This window comes from Neopelma chrysocephalum, unplaced genomic scaffold (assembly GCF_003984885.1).
Source record: "Neopelma chrysocephalum unplaced genomic scaffold, ASM398488v2 Primary Assembly neopelma1_26, whole genome shotgun sequence".
Lineage (NCBI taxonomy): Eukaryota > Metazoa > Chordata > Aves > Passeriformes > Pipridae > Neopelma > Neopelma chrysocephalum.
The window spans coordinates 31206203-31218391 of NW_020897695.1; positions in this window are offsets into that span (position 1 = coordinate 31206203).

Here is a 12189-nt window from a genome sequence, read left to right on the forward strand (position 1 = left end):
GATAAGTACTCTGGATTGTACATAATAAAACCCTTCCTTACCTGCCACACAACTTCAAGCACTACATGGTCTTGTAGAGGTCACATCTAGGCATTTTTTTGTTTGGGATTCTAGTTTGCAATTAGTTGCAGGACTGTGTTTCTTGCTTGTCCATCTTGAAAACACTTTTAATAGCACTATGAAACTTTGATTTAATAGTATTTAATTAATATTCCCTCTTGGTAAGGATATCTACCAGAGCAATTTCACTGCCTTTTTCAAGGTTACCATCTGCTTTGGGTAAGAATACATAGTGCCACAACTATAAAAGAAATCTTGTCAAAGCAACATATCCTTACCCTTGTGTGCTCTGACTGGGTACTGTTCATGGGTTTCCCAGTTGATTTTTCAGCAGAAATCCTGTGCTATTACAGCTCAGCTAGAGACTTTCCTTTGTTCAGCTGTGTCACTTATTACACTGCTAACACATCTTGATTTGGCAATCAGATGAGTCATGTAGAAACATCCATCCAGCTATGGTTTTTTCAATTTACAGGTTCAAGTGTTTTTAAAAGCCCATCTTCTTCTTTCCAACATAAATATTCCTAAGTGTCACCTGATTTCCTTATGATGGCAACAGTTGTCTCTAATTTCTGACCAATATGTTTATTTCTACCATAATTGTCCAAAACCTCCATTGCTTTCCAGAAGTGAGGGAGAGCAAGCATTTAAAAAACCCTTTCTGTTTTTGTTATGGTGGAAGTGTAGCAACTGTAAGAACTTACAGCCTCACTCAAGTTGAATACTAAATCACTGGTTTTATGCAGTTGTAAATTTTGTAAACAACATACCTGGGGATGGCAAATGCGTGTTCCTCACATATTAGTCATGTAAGACACCACTGGGTCTGGACCATTAAACTAAAGAAGAAATAAAAGGATCTGAGTCTTCCTCTGTTGAAGTCCCATGGATGTAAGTTCAATAAGAACAGTACTACCCTCTTTGGTTTCTTAGATGTTGTTAATCTATATTTAAAACCTGTGTTTTAATTAAACTTGAAAATTAATTTGCTTTAACATCTGAGTAAAACAGATTAGAATTAATAAAGTCTGACCCCATTATGGGTTAGCAAGAATGAAATAATTATTCTTCAGCAGTACAGGACACATTGTACTGGACTTTCTGGCACAAGTTAACAGTAAGAAGTCAAAGGAAGTCCAGGAAATACCAGAAATCTTGAACTGCATTAGGAAGCTTAGGTTTGCAGTTTCTCTTCATGCAAATTGAAACAGCATGTGTTAGACTTTGTCACTGCTAATAATTATGGAAAATTACCTGCATAAATTGAATATAGGAATATTTTAATTTGGAGTATGAAACTGATTGCAAAAAAATTCGTTCCTAAGGATGTGATAAGGATGATGTTCTTTAAAAATAATGCTAATTCATGTATCACCACCTGGTCTAAACTCAAAGTGAAGAAATGTCTTCCTGAATAATTTCAGTGCCTCTAGGAAGCTACTATTGTTGGCCACAACTGTTTCTTACCATTCCAGGTGCATTCAAAGGCTGAAGTCTCATTTAACCTCAGCTGAAAAAGGAACCAACTATGAAGAGACACATGGTGGTATTTTGGCTGCAGATGCTGGCAGTGTAATTAACTGAAAGCATCTAAAAGGAAAATCCAGCAGTAAAATATTTTTTTTTTATTGGGTGAAATAAAATTCATAAAGACTTACATGAACCCAAAGTTCTTCAAAGAATAGTCCTCACGTAGACCTTCAATACTAATAAATTTCCTTATAAAGATATTTTCCAGAGAGTGGGCTTCTACCAATCCCCATTGAACCTGCTGGCCCTGACATCAGAAAGTCCATCTTGACATCTTGCAGCCTTCTCATGGCTCAGTGACAGCTCTTCCTGCTTTATTCCTTAGGCCATTCTGGGAGACCTTAATTGGAGAGATTCCTACTGTTATATTGCTTTGGGTTTTCTTCTGAGAATGATTGCTAGCAGGAAAGAAAACGAAATGTGGCTGCCCTATTTGATAGATATGATTGCCCAAACCATGCTCGTCTGGATGCCTGTGCTGTTAAGAGGTACTTCCTGGTACGGCACTTTCCTTGGCAGCAGCTCTGTAAATTCAGAGCACGGTCTGAAGAACATAATCTGGATCATAATCTGTCGTGAAGGATTCTTCTTAAAACTCTTGTTTTGCACTACAGCCTCTGTCCAGTGCCTGCAGGGTGGCCAGGCACAAAGGAGTGTGCAGTGAAGTCTGGGTGCTGCTCACAGCTCCTGCATCAGTCTGTCAGCCAGGCTCAGGATGCTCTCACAAGATGCTTACATGCAGACTGTTGCTCAGCCTGTGATGGAAACAAAAGGAAAATACTATTTTAGGACTCATGAGGAAGGTGGTAGAAAACAAAGTGAAAAATCACTTTACAGATAGGTTTGATAACCTGTGGGTGTCACCAGTTTTCGCTCAAACCTGAGTCAACCTGCAGGCAACACTGGTGCTGCCAGTGGCCCAAGCTCTAGGGCTCCCCATTGCCAGGTAGTTTTCACTGCTGCATGTGGAGTCACAAAATATGAAGGCCTGAGGTTTCAGGCATCCCTGTCTAACCCAGTGGTGCCCTGCATGGGAGGGATCTTATTGTTTCAGGGGAGAGGCAAATGCAGAAGCTGACAGCAACCCAACCCATGCCTCTGAAATAGCATCTGAGTGCTTCCCTGGAACAAGGTCAGGCAGCCATCTACCCCTCCTGCTCCAGAAGCAAGGCATGCAGGGGTGCCCCATGGTAAGCAGGGGCCATGGGGTGCACCTGGACTTCCCAGTTGACTACAGTACCTTCAACCCGCTGATTTGAGAAAGACCTAAATGTTTACATCTCTGCCAGCACCACAGCACTATGAAAGCATAGTGTGACAGTGGTGTTCCAAAATGCTGGAGAGTGGATATCTCTCCCTGCAGCAGGTACTGCTAGTTACTCCTTCAATTTTTTTACACCCACACACTAACCCTGACTAAAACTTAACAGATTGTGTAGTTCAATGAGGTTGTAATAAAAGATAGTGGGGTTGCAGGTAGGCTGCTTTCTGCTGCAGTAGTGTTGTTTGAATGGGCCCAGATTTATCATTATCTTTGGTTGGCACAGCTGTAACTGGCAAGGCCCATGGTCATTTGCTAAAAGGAGGGGTGGGGCTGAGGTGTTTTTGTTTCCTTATGGCCCTCATTTCTTTCTCCAGACGCACTATTTCATCATGTTTAGCCTCCGCAAATAGTCTGCCTCAACACCATTTGTGTTCTGGGGAGGAGAGCAAAGGAGTGAGAGAATGAATTCCTTCAATGCTAGAAGCTGCTGGATGGGTTTACCCAGAAAATGGGATTTGTTAACATAAGGAAGAGAAGGTAGTGGGGAGAACTCGTTGCCGTATATGCCTCACACGAGGGCACTGAGTTAGATTTCTTTTGAAAGTGCACAGTGATAGGGGAGACAGCAGACACAAGTTAAAACAAATATGTCAAATATGAAGAAAATTGTTTCACCCTGAGGGTGATCCCATGCTGGCATGGGTGCCCAGAAAGATGCGGCTCTCTATAGAATGCATTAGAGGACCTCAACCTGTGCAACTCATCTGGTCCCTCCCAGCCTAAATTCCTCTGTGAAGTGTAAGGTTTGATGCTGCTAGATGCATATCTGGCTGTTTCTTTTGTTCAGCAACACACTTCTTTTGTTATTCAATCTGGTAGAACCCTATCTTCTCCAATCAGTATTTTCACTTAGAGCAATGGAGGAATGAAGTACTGTGAAATGGGTTTCTCTGAAGTTTCTACTAATGGATGTCAGTCTATTCATAGCGACATCTGTAGCTTTGGAGACCTTCGATAACTTAATTTCAGAGTATATATATCTCTTCATGTGATCTCTCCCATATTCAGTGTGATGCACTCAGCATATAGTGGTGATTTTCCACCTCCAGAGGCAAACAACAGCATAAATTCATTTATCACAACTGGCATAATTGAGAAAAAAAACAGAAAAACAGATGTTGAAAGTTAATCAGTCATGTCCCTCATGCTGAAAGTCAAGTGATCATCAAAATTTTGCTGAAAAATATATTTTTTTAAAATGCATCCTTAAGGAATGAAAAGTTGTTTTGTCACTCTGAAAACATGAGTAAGATTGAAGGAGGGAGAAAGCAAGCACAGCTGCTGAGTCTGGCCCCAACGTGTTAGACTGCACAATACAACTGAATTAGCCTGACCTGGCAGGATGTGTTTCTCTGGTCAAAGTCTAAGAGTCATGTGGAAGGGGGCTCTGTGGCTCAGGTGGGGTGTGTCACATACAGCATCCTCAACACTGGTCCTGGTGTGACTTTGAATTTTGCTGCCTTACACAGAAACTTCTCTTATTTGTATTTTCTCCCATCCTAAAACTATTCAAAATTTTTTTCTGCCAAAACAGATATGCATTATACATGACACACAGCATAAAGCATTTTCTTTTTAATTTTCAGGAAGTCTGTTAGTGCCAAAACATAAACTGCTTAAGAAGTAGGAGGAAAACGAGGGTAAGTGATATTTGGCAAGATCCACATGTTCCATTTGTTTGTGCAACAATCTCTGCTGCTGACTTACAGCTTCAGAGGCAGCTGTGTAAATATAGGGCTGTGATGGCTGAGGAAGCCAAGAGACAAGCTGTGGAAAAATAACAGATAAAACCAGACTTGTTCTGGATGCCACAGGGTAAGGCAGAGCTGAGCTATGCCTCAGACATCTTGCTGTGCAGCTACAATACTTTCAATATGCTTTTTTGGAACATCTTTCCTGTTATTATTGGGGTGTGTTGTTGTAGTTTGTTTTTTTGTTTGTCTTTTTTTTTTTCCAGTGACTTGAAATTAAAGTTTCTTTCTGAAAGAGACTCAAACTGTTCCTGAAAACATTAAGGAGACTTTCTGATGCAGGTGCCAAACTCTGCTTTGCCAACTGACCAGGAAGCCTTGAAGGTATCAGCTAGCTAGCTGTGTGTTTGCTAGCTTCTTATAAATGGGATTTACTCATTTGTTTTGTGAAGCAGTCCTAGGAACTGCAAACTTATACATTATGCTGCCACCCAGTCCCCGTGGGGGCTGACCTTCCCCAGATAAGGCCAGCACAAGCATTTTCCTACAAGGCTAATGCTAATGCCTGCAGCCTGCTGTGCAAGTTAAGCCTTGGCAGGCTCTCTAATTTCTTTTTGCTTCTGATAAAGCAGCAAAAAGACCATGGGTATAAGGAGGCAGACTGGATTAGAAAAAGTTATCTATTGAATTTTTTAATTGCAAATATTCACCTATAAAGCGTATTAATTTCTGCCTAAGTTTTCCAGAATTGAGCAATATTATGCAGCAACAATATTCAGCAATGTTGGGAGACAGTGCACAGGTAAATGGTGCACCTGAGCAACACACCTAACTCTCAGTTTTCAAAACAGTCTTTGTCTTCTTTGACCAGGATGTCACCTTTGTATTTCTTAAAGACATTCCTTATGACTTCTCTGTGCATGTATTGATTTTTAGCTTATAATTGAACACAAAACTTTCCCTTGCTCACCGAGTCAGATAATGACTTCACTGGTTACATTTTTTAGTTATTCCATAACAATTTCTACAATATGATTTCATACTAGAATTCTCATTTCTTACATATCTGATACACTTCATAAAATCCTTCTACATCCTTCCTCTCACTAAACCACTGGTCAAAAAAGCAGAAGCAGTGTTATTTAATATGGTGCTGTAGTATAAAAACTCACCAGGCATGCCTTAAATAGGCTGCAAACTATGGAAACATTCAATTCTCTAGTGATGCTTGCAATTTTCATCCATTTTCTCTAATTTTGAAACAAAAAATAAATATATGCAGAAATCCCCAACTGGACTGGTTCTCACTGGGCAGAAGGACAAAATTTTGCTCATCATAAGGAGAAGTAAAGACAATTGTCATAATAATTTGAACTGATTACCATCAACAATTTATGGAAAAACTCTAAAGGGAAAATGTTATTACTATCTTATATAGTGAAGGAGCATTTTTTTGTTCATCTGCCTTTGCAAAGCACATTTAAGTGGTGCTGTTTTTCTTTTAGCGGCAGCACTGTCATTCCTGAATTCCTCCACTGTACAAAAATTTTAATTAATTTTCTCTATGCTTCGTGCAATTCTATTTTTTTACTCAAATCAACCATCATAAATCATAAAATACTGTGACAAAATGTAATCTTTTTATTAGCTGATGGAGTTAAGCAAATTTATATCTTCTGACTTCAGGGTTGTATTTGGATTATAGAGACAGTTCCTTACTGCCTTTCCAGAGATACCTCTGCTCACATTGCAGAGGCGAGCATGTTCTTCAGTTGATTCTCTCTGTAGACTTGGGGAAAAATTTGAGTCAGAGACAGAAACTGGTTTCTAAATAGAAAGTAATAAAATGAATTATCTTTTCTATTTTTCTTCCAAGGTCGATAGTATTTTCCTGTGACATCTCTCTGAAGCTGTGTGAATTGAGATGGGACAGGACATTTCTTTATCTTAAATTAAGTAACAGTTTGGTTGAGCAAATCAATCTACGAAGCGTTTCTAAAGCAGTTTACTAGGCCCTGATCTCATATTGTTGATTGATTTCAGTGAAAGATATGAACCTTGAGAGCATGCTTCTATGTGGAGTTACTTTGGGGAAAAAAAAATAAATCTGTGAATTGCTGGATAACTCCATGTGTGGACCTGTAGGTTAAGAATGCCTTTTCATGGTTTGGATCCAAGCAGCTAAATATAACTGTTGATAGCAGGTTCTGGTGAATGCAATAAAAATTATGTACCCAGTCACAACAACATTCTGCTTTGAATTTGAAGAGAGAGATCCACTTACAAGATAATAGTAGCCCGTAAGATAGGTAGGCATAGTTTGTCCTTCCACAGAAACTTTGATAGGAAAACATCCCAGCATTTTAAAAATGTTTTGCCCTTATATTTAAAAGTGTTTTTCACCCCAATTTTATAGATGAGGAAACTGAGACATGTTGAATTTAACAACTCTCTGATATCAGAAACATGGAAAAGGGCAGATCCAAAAATAACAGCTGGATCTGGATAGCAGCAATCTAATCACTGGATAATACTGTCTTAGAGCTAAAAGCCTGAAGGAAAAAGCTGAATGTCTTTCTTCTCAACTCTGTCTTTACCCATGTCTGCATATCACAGTCACTGAGCTGGAAAAATATGAATGTTGCTGTACAGCATGAATGAACTAAGTTGTCTCTTGAGCAGTGAGTGCATTTCCCAGCTGGGTAGGACTTCGAAAAGCTTTTATGAGTTTCCAGCACCATTTCACTCAAGCAAGACCCTCTTGAAGAGGTCCTGGTTGAATGTTGCTTTTATTTTTCTTTTTCTGTCTGGAGGGACACAACAACTTCCTGTTTACAGCACAGCCTTTGCCAGAGCCTGTGGCAGTCTGCATAAACAGAAGTCTCTGGTGCAACAGGGGCTGTTTCAGAGCTTCAAGAGCCCTGTCTACAAGTGGGAAGGGTCTTCAACAACTTATATGATTATGTCTTTATTAGCTAAACAGGAACCTTTGCTGAAACCACTAGCCAGAAAAATTGGTGACAAAACACTCAAAGGGCAGTGCAGATAAAACCAGTGCCAGTGATAAGAGTGCTGATGCTTTCACATCAGATTGCTCCTCGCTTAGCTACTTTAAAAATAAACAAAAACAAAAAACCACACCCATCACACTAAACCCACACCACTAAAACCCTCTGCAGTCCTGACATTTCAAACTAACTCAGCTTTGCACTAAGTAATCAGAGTTTGCCTTGTGACCAAAGGCTTCAGAGGAGGATACTGTGAACCTTGCTCTGCTTTGAGATGGCTCCCAGGCTACAAATACGCTTCTTTTCCAGCTGCATTTGCATTGACATGAAATGGAGATGGTCAGATTGCCTTCTGGTGCCTGTCTAGGCCAGTAATCACTGAAGGTGGCTTGTTCTTTCCCTGGCAATATTCAGGGGTGATGTGCAAAGGGAAAGAAATTAACTGTTCGACAAGGGACAGCTTTATTTACAGATTACTGCCAGGCTAAAATCAGTTGAACTGCATGAAATAATGTGCACTGGTTCGTAAAAAGTGTTGAAAAGCTGTGACACTGATTGGCAGTGAAAAGCTTATAAAGCAACACACATCGATGGAGTAATTGACTGCTTCCCTCCCATAAATGTTTTCTCCTTGCCATACTCTTTGAGCAAGCTGTGATTCATATTGATGGAACACAACAAATAATTTTCTGAAAGCCGTGTAAGATAAGAGACAGAGCTTAGGTGAGAGGGTCTTGAAAGATAATATTAGTAATATTAATAATAATAATTTAGTGGGAAAACCACTGCCTCTTAAACTGTACTAGAAGAAAAATTTCCTTTACAGGAATTCAATCAAGCAAGAGAGCAGGACAATGCTGACTTTGCAGATCTAACACACTCATCTCCTTTATCTATCTGCTTGCTCCAGTCTCAGAGCTTGCTCAGCATCACTACCTTGAGTGTTGTTCTATTGTTTCCAGGGACCTGGCATAGGAATTTTGGAAAGGTGAAAAGCATTTTGTTGAGCTCCTGCTGGCCTTTGTTGCTTTTTAGAAGGGCAGAATTAACCTGTGCTGCAAAATTAAAAGACAACCTTGAGCATTTTTTGTGAGCGAGGATCTCACAAAAGAATTCTGCTTTCAGTACAACGTACCCTGCAATAAGCAGAGATAAGTCTGAGCCACAGCTCTAGGCCTGGAGCCAAGCTGTTGCAAAGTTTGGCCTGCTCAGAGGTAAGATTTCTTCATAAACATCTCCACAACAGAAAACTTTGAGGTTTCTCTTTCACTGTTCTGAATTCATAATTCCAGGCATTCTGCTATTGAGTATGTTCACCTTATAGTTTTCCCTTTTTCTGTTGTGAACTAAGGGGCAGTTCAAATTCTTTTGTTCAGCTTTGCATTATTCTGCAATGATACTATATGCTATTCTTATGGGCTTACACAAGATTCTGTGAGCTCCTGTTATCACAAAGTTTAAGGAGGCTGTTGCATACCAGCTGAGCGACTGTACTGTGGGATCTAACAAAAGGTCCCTGTGAAATGTGTGGGAATGAAACCTTGCATAACTGAAAGTATCTCTGAATGCTTTCCTAGCCTCTTTCCATAACTACCAGTGGGCTAGACAAGGCAATGATGTAGAAGCGTTCTCTGTCAGGAGGGTGCATCAAGAAAGAAGGCAAAGAGCAGGCAGTGCAAGTGTCCTGCTAGGAGTTTTCCTCTGCTCTCTTTCTTGGTGTCTGCTCCTTGTTGGGACACAGGGCTTAAAGCTGGCACAGACGCTAAAAAAGCAGCAGTAAGGACAAGTTGCTGAAGATGACTGCTGGTGTCTGGTACTTTAAGGGGGTGTGTGACTGCTGAATGTGCCTCTCCTCTGTGTCCAATGGGATGAAGACTATGTAATTGAACCGTTTGCTCAGTGTGAAGACAGAGTTCAATGACATGTCTTGAGGGATGGCACTAAACTGATCCTGTGGAAGATAATTAAATTGTGTGGCAGTTTATCACAGGAGATGCCTGGATAATCAGTGATTTCAAAGGACTTTAAATCATGGGTTTGTAGCTTAACTGTATTTATGAACTAAAAGGAACTCCTGTGGATTTTGCTCAGCTGTTAGATTCTGTGTAGGAGCAGTCCATTTTTGTCTGCTTGAGTGATGACACATCTTTAGAAATGATGAAGTACTGACCCGGCTGCAGGCAGCAAACTCTCTTGCTTTCAAATCACCATCTGGAACGTCATAGAGGACTGAAACCATCAAATGCTTAAGTGAATGTGTTGATATGTCACTCCCATTCACAACTTCTCCTTCTCTTTGTCAATTATTCCCTCTGTATTTTCCTCTCTTTATGCAAATCAGGAAACATTGTCTTCAATTCATGTATTATTCTCTCCAACATTATGCTGGTTTCTGCTAGTGGGAAAATAGAGCAGCAAAACCTTATTTTCCAAAAGAGGGAAATCAGTTTTGAGCAGGGTTCCTGGTTGTGTGGGACAAGGCCAGAGTTCCTGGGAAACTTTAAGCACTAATTCCTAGGTGATGCTTACCATGCTTTTCAAGTCAACCTTTTCTAAATAGATCCCAAAATACAGGCGTCATGGGAGAGACAAAATCTCTGAGATGCACCTGATTTTGTTGCCACTGAATGGTGTTGTTTTCTTTTCCTCCATCATCAGATTGACTCAAAACCCTCAGCCACAAGTTAGGACTCAGAAGGATTCACAGCAAATTAACCCATGTAGTCAGTAAGGCACCTCCGAGGTATTCAGGTGTTTTACCTGATCCACTTCTATGCTTCCTGCACAACCATTTTATTTCTTCTTTTCTCTTTATCATCCTCTTGGTATATTTTTAATTCCTGCCTTAGTCAGGCACAGATGCAAATTTCTACCTTAGGCTTCCAGACCTACATTAGCATATGTCAAATTCGTCACGGTGACCTGGACCCAGGGAGCCCAGGGCATTGCAGCCTGTGAGAGCCTGGGACTGTCTGTATTTGCCTTGAACGTTGACCTTAGAAATCTTCTTTACTCAGAATGGCTTTTTTCCTAATTAATCTCCATAGATGACTAGGTGTGTGTATACATATATGAATAGAAGGACAAGCACAAATGTATGTGTAATTAACACTTGCTTTCATATAAGTGTATTTTTTATGTGCAGCTTAGAGGCTTACCTCCTGCTTACAGACCTGTCTTCCTTACTGGGCTCATATATAACAACACCAATTAAGTGCAGATATCTCATGGGATTTTTTCTCTTCAGCCAATTACGACCTAGTTCCTGAATGAGGATATGATATCTTAAAAATTGTCATATTTTTCTTGTAAGAATAAGGAATACTAAAAACACCCGTGCACAAATAGAACTTTGTTACTCTTTTGCTATCTGTAAACCAGTTTGTTGAAATCAATGAACCCCTTTCTGTTCAGTTCTTTCAAGATGCAAGGCATAAAATGTGTAATTTGAAAACCATAAAATAAATAAGTTTTTAAACTCAGGACCCAGCTGCATCAACATGAAAAAGCTGTTGTGCTTCACACATTCTGCTGTCACTTACACATCTCTAAAAGCAAATTCAGTAATTGTTTCCTGCTTTCAAATAATATAGTTCAACTGTGAATTTAAAATATGCCAGATTTAGCAATTCACTAATAAGACAATATCAAGGACTCTGTATTTCAAATTCTCAATGTTGCAGACAGAAATACTTTGCACACTCTCTTAGTCCTGCAGCTCCCATCTGTGTATGTGTAAAGACTAGATTTGCAAAACACCTTGTTAAAAGCAAGGTTTCTAAGGTTCAAGCATCAAACACATATAAGGTAGGAAATTGCAGAATTAAGACAGTCTTCTACAGGTATAATTTTTTATTCACACCTTTCTTGCTGATGTATATACATCCTTCTACAGTCTTTAAAGATATAATCAGTTATTCTTTTTTCCCTAAGATTTCTCTGGGAGTTAATTAAGGTTGTATAATGAAGAAGAATAATAAAAAATGAGGGGCTCTACCTAAAAAACTTGGAAGGTATGGGAGTCCATAAAAAATAACTATTTTTATGAACCACAGAACTAATAAAAGGCTGGAACATGGTTTCCAGACTTTCATTCCTTAAACTCCTTCTCCTGCTTCTTCTGTAACTTCTATGTTTGCCTAAGCAAATGGCTGCATGTTGTGTCTGAGTCCTTTCTGAGTCCCCAGCTCTACCCAATTGTGCTGATGCCTAAAACTCAGGGAGAAAAAAAACGCCAAGGCAACTTAATATGGAGGTAAGGTAAGAGAAGGATTTAATGGTGCATCTCAGGCATAGAGGTTATAAGATGTGTGTGCGCGCGCATACGCGCACTCTCTGATCCAGTGTTACAATTTTTATAGTATTGTCTGTCCAATTCCTGATTTTATCCACTCCCTGGTCCACCCCTGGCCCACCCCTTGGGAATTGGGTCTAGGGTCTTTTTGAGACCCTTTTCTTCATCACCTCGGTCTTCCTTGGAGTACAGAGGGCACACAAGCACACAGTTCTTGACTGTATCTTGCGGATGTTCTTAAACAGAAGAGGCCTACCTTGAAGAGAAGTCTGAATATTCTAA